Source organism: Salarias fasciatus, chromosome 1, assembly GCF_902148845.1.
Source record: "Salarias fasciatus chromosome 1, fSalaFa1.1, whole genome shotgun sequence".
Classification (NCBI taxonomy): Eukaryota; Metazoa; Chordata; class Actinopteri; order Blenniiformes; family Blenniidae; genus Salarias; species Salarias fasciatus.
This window is the reverse complement of record NC_043745.1, coordinates 589,123-594,934: the sequence shown is the minus strand read 5'-3', so window position 1 is coordinate 594,934 and position 5,812 is coordinate 589,123.

Here is a 5,812-nt window from a genome sequence, read left to right as displayed (position 1 = left end):
TTTTTACACACCATCATCTTCACATGACTGAACTCCATTAAGATCCACCATCGTGAGCTGCTGGTGAGGTTATTTCTCTCTTCTCTACCTGAATTCCTTCTGTAAATGGACAGTGAGTGAAAATCTAGTTCGGTACAACAGTAGACAAGTGACAAAAACTATGAGCTGCAGCCAGGATCATTTTTATCCTTGATAAACTCTAAAGATTTGGCAGTTCCATCCCCGTGGAGGACAGGCCAGCACTGCGGTTCCCTGGGCTTGACCCTTGACCCCCAACAGCTCCCGGAGATGTGACAGTCCACTGACTGGTCAGGGAGGATGAGACATTAGTTTATAGTTTAAAATGAGCATGCATGGTCTGTTTTTAAATACTGCACACACACACACACACACACACACACACAGTGAGGAGCAGCAAAAATGTCCTTACTTTCCAGAATTTGTCCTCACTTGTAAGGTTAAAAACCCAATGTCCTCACAAAAGGTCCTCACAACATATAGCTGTACAAGTACACACACACACACACACACACACACACACACACACATGCGCGTGATTTCATTACAGTTGAGTGTAATCTCCATAGTTCTCCAGAGCTTTCCTACATTTGGACAAATGAATCAATGAGCACACTGTAAAGCCCTGGTGTGGATCTCCATCGGTCCAGAGGGACACCATCCAGGAAAAGAGGTTTTCAGGCCACTTGAAGGACCTAAAGAGCAGAACTGTTTCCTTTGGTAAGTGTAGTGGGCTGGAAATCTACAGTAAATGTAAGTTTATATAAACTAATCCCCCTCCTAATTTTGTTTTTTAACCAGAATTGATCTTTTGCGATTCTCAAACATGTCAGTAGAAATCCACAATGTAGATTCCCAGAGAGGATGGCTCTGCTTCCACTCTGACTTGTCCAGGGGTCAACCTTGATGACCAAAAGAGCTATTAGTGACCTTCGCATCAAGCCAAGTTATTCTGGAGCCATCCATGGTTTGATGCACAAACAAAAACTACATCTTAAGATGAATTCACGACGTTTTAACTACAGTTCAGAATTGAAACTTTTATTATATTCAGTACCTGATTTTAACAACATTGTTCCTGTTTTTGAGCTTTTTGTTGGCATTTTAGCCATTTTAATCTCTTTTTAGAGATCACCGTTGTGAGACAGGTTAGTTTCACCCTACTGATAATGTGTTGTTGCAATAATATTATGCTTATTCACTGCTTTTATTTTTACCAACCAATGTAACATCTTGAAGCCTCTGAGGCAGCTGCTGTGATACTGGGCTGTACAAAAATAAATTGATTGATTGATTGATTGATAGTAATGCTTTTTTTGCTGCAAACGGCCGAGTTAACAATGCTTATTTGTAGGGATGTGCGATACCACTTTTTTTCAGACCGATACCGCGTACGAGTACTTCATCTTCAGTACTCACCGATACTTGCATACCGATACTTTATATGCATAAAATTTAAAATAATGCAATGACAGATTATTTTTGAAAATGAATTTTATTTCTAATAAAAAGGCAGCCCAGCCACGATGTTTAAGTCCAAAATAATAGTCTGAAAAATAAAACAAACAACTCTGAGTTCACACTTATTTAAATGAAATTAAGTGCAAGATAAAACAATTTCTCTGAATTTTAAGTTTTTATTTAATGAACTGAATTACAAGACGTAAAACAAACAACTCTAAGTTATACACTTTTTAAAATGAACTTATTTTAACGGTTTTTAAATGAAATTAAGTGCAAGATAAAACAGTTTTCTCTGAGTTTTCCACTTTACATAAACTAAGGTTTTTAAATGTACTAATTTTAATGATTTTTTTTATGAACTAAAGTCAAAGATAGAACAACCCCTGAGCTCTAAGAGCTGCTGGTGTTCTCTGTGCTGCTCTCGGATCTCTGCTCTTCAGTTTCTCGGTCTTCTGCAGAGTTTGCCGTCGAGTTGCTGCCGGAGTTTTCTTTTTTTCCAGCACAACAGCGTCAGACTCTCGTCCACAAGCTTCGCCCTGAGGTGTTTAAACAGATTACTAGTGGTAAATGAACAACATCGGCCACCTCCTTTAGCAATTTTAGCATAGCAGAGTTAGCATTCTGCAAAGCTCGACTCGTTTTCACTGATATAAAATAATTTCCACCCCGGCGGTTCTGGTGAGACGAGCAGCCGTTCTGGACTCATCCTGTTGTCTCTGCTCTGGATGAGACTCATGGAGAATCAACCCGCTCAGTGTTGCCAGGTGTACGATAATTATCGTATTTGTACGATAATTTTGCCCTCTGTACGATGCACAATCAATAATCCCAAAAAAGACCAAATATAGGATAATTTGACCATTCCGTGAAAGTGTGGTTGTAACTGGTTGTAATCAGCCTGTCGCAGCTGTCTGTCAGATTTTTTTTTTGTGAACCCTGAAGGCATCTCTTTCCTTGTGACAAGTTTCAAGCCAATCGTGCTTTTCTAAATGTGAGCTGGCCTCAGAACAACAGTAATGATTGGCTGAATAGTCCACTGCGCCCCATGAGTGAGGAGAGGAAAAAAAAATAGAAGAAGAAACGGAGACGGTCCGCAGAGGCTGAAAAGCACAGCTTCTGTGTCTCTGCAGCAGTCTCCATGGCTCAACAAGTCTGTTTATGAACACTGAACGATGTTTCTATGTGTTTGCATGTGATAGCCTCCTGTACGTCCAGCTGCTTGTTCTGTGTTATTTTTTCTGCACCAAAATTACTAGATCGCTGAACGGAGTGATCTGATCCCAGGCAGTGCTTTGTACGGTTTGAAAATTGAGTAAAGGGACATTATGTGAAAATCAGCTTATTTTGCTTGACAAAAACAGATTCATGCCTCTGGTATTGTTCACAGAGGGATATTTTGCCCCAAAATTATTTAATATAACACAGCAGAGTCAGATTTACAACATTTGAACTAGGAGTGTAACGGTATTTGTATTCGTCCCGTACCGTCACGGTTCGGGGGTCACGGTTCGGCACACACAATCACACGACGAATACACCAGTGAGTAAAAAAAAAAAAAAAAAAATTCCAACCTTAGATGGCGGTAATGAGCCTAAAAGCTGCCGGCAACCACCATTATCACAGAAGAAGAAGAAGTAGAACAAGCAGGTCCAACATGAACAAACAAAGAAGAAAGTACAAGCGGAATGAGAGCTGCAGCGTGTGGCGGAGCGGATTAAACGGGAGAGTATTTGTTCCGCGTGCGTTCCCTCATACGGAGTGACGTGTGACGTGCCAGTAAACGGGAAGCAGCACAGTCAAAAAACCAGCAGAGAACGCCACGGTGGTGGAAAAACACTTTTTTAATACAAAACCCCGACATAAAAAACATTGGAGAGGCGAGATGGAACCAAATCGCGCAACAGTGAGTTGTACAAAGAGCTCTATAGCAGAATACAAGCGATCGCCGGCTGGTGTTATGGATTAACTGGTTCCCGTGTTAACGAATGACAGCGGAGGTCTGTGTAAACACATGCTGATTACAGCAGTTGTTAAAGTAAGACTCACAAAAGACTTTAAACGTATACACTCACTGTAACTGTCGATAACCGACGTTCGCCAGAACGACTAGATGTTTTAGTCATTATTGGTCACAAGTTAACACGGGCACCAGTTAATTCGAAACATCGGCATGCAACACAACCAGTACTTTATACCACTTGAACAATGAGTACAGACATTACAATGTGAAAATCAGCTTATTTTGCTTGACAAAAACTGATTCCGCCTACTGGAAATCACTTTCTGGCAAAAATCAAGTTTTGGCACGACACAGGCACTTTTAAGTTTGCATAAGTGCAGTTTTTGTTAATTTTATGAACAGTTTTCATTGTGAGACAGAGACAATGTTGTTTCACTGAAAATAAAATTTCAATACTTGAAGCCAGATCTTTATTTCCTTGTCAGTTATCATGAAAACTATTTACCTTTTAAACCTGGTGCTGTCTATTTCCTGACAGGTGGCCTCCAGGCCTCATGGTTTGGCTCATTAGTTCCACCCGTCAGTGTTTATGGGGGACACCTTCACCTGGTGCCATGAATCCATTCAGACGTTCTTTGGTCCGTTCCATATTGGCGCAAAGCCGTGAGCGCCTGTTGGACGCTTTTCAACACTAGAGTGACTATAGCGCATCAATAGACTTTTTTAGTATGATTATGACGGGTGTACGATAATTTTCCTCAAAATACGATAATTTTATATCTCTGGTAGGATAATCCTACATTTCCCACCTGGCAACACTGCAGTGTAGCCCTGCGCCTGTCAGCGACTCCCAGAGAGGAGCTTCTTCCTCTTTCATGTTTGTCGGCAGCTTTTGTCCCATTTGGTTGCACTACCGCCAACTGCTGGTGAGGAGGGCTTACTACGCGTGGGGTGCCGTGCCGCGTGCCGTGAGTATCGGCGGCTGGTATCGGTAGCCTTCACGAGTACTCGGTACCTTGAAATAAGGCCAGTATCGGCCCGATACTGATACCTGGTATGGGTACTCGCACATCCCTACTTATTTATCCACTTTTGTGTGTTTTTTTTCCTCCCATATTTATTTTCCTATGTTAGAAATTGGAGACATTTCAGGTTCTTTAGCTATTCTATTGAATTTTTTTCACATTTGTTGTGGTTTTAGTTATTTTTCCCAATTTTGCTTGTACATTTTTTGAATCCCTTTTGAACCAAAAGTAACAAATCATATAATAATTTTAAAGAAAAGTTAAATGTTTATTCATGTATCATGTCATGAAGGCTTCATGGAGCTGCTACAGAGGGACTAAAGAGCCACATGTGGCTCCAGAGCCATAGGTTGAACACCCCATCCAATCCATGTCATCCATTCTTTCGGTCCACAGATAACGCAGATATTACTATCTGTCTCCAGCTTTGCTTTGTGGGAGTATAAGAACCTTGGGAATCGGTAAAGCTGTGATGAGCAGTGTTGTGCTAGTTACTGAAAAATAGTAACTAGTTACAGTTATTAGTTACATCATGAAAAAGTAACTCAGTTAGTAACTCAGTTACTTAAACCAAAAAGTAATGTGTTACTGAAAAAGTAACTTTTTAGTTACTTTTAAAGGTTTTTCCAGCGCTCTCAATAAATAAAGGTTGACTGACTGAACTCCCCTGCAGCCCTTATTTCAGTCTGTACTGGTGTCATACTACAGACTGTTGATTAAACCGACCATTACAGTTCATCTGCATCCACATCACTGAATCTAACTACTAACTATCCATGGAATACTATCCATTGTGCACCAACACAAACACCAAAGTATTTTTTCAATGCCTATGTATTTTATTCAACAACAGCCTGCAAAAATTAAAGTGGGTTAAAGAAAAAATAGACATTCAGATATAATCTATTATTCAGAATCAAGTTGGACAAATTAACGAGCTTTCACTCAGCACCTAAGCACTTCTGTTAAAGACAACGAATGAAATATGAAATGCATACTGATGCATAACACCATATGCATATTAAAAATAGCCATTTATATCACAGGAAAACAAAAAAAAAAAATCCCCTTTGCAGTATACAATAATATATGCAAAATGCACATAAAGAAAAAACAAAACAATGTGCAATGTGCTGTAGAAACGCACAATGAAGATAAATGTGCATGTTTCATCCACACAGCACTTTAGTCACTTTTTACAAATGAAGTGGTTCACACAGCTGCTGGACCCAGGGTCCGTCGAGCCGAAGGAGTTTAATAAATGGATTAAATTAAATCATAGTCGAAGTAGTATTGCTATATAGAATAGAAAAAAAGGATGTTCCCCGGGTCACACACGCAATA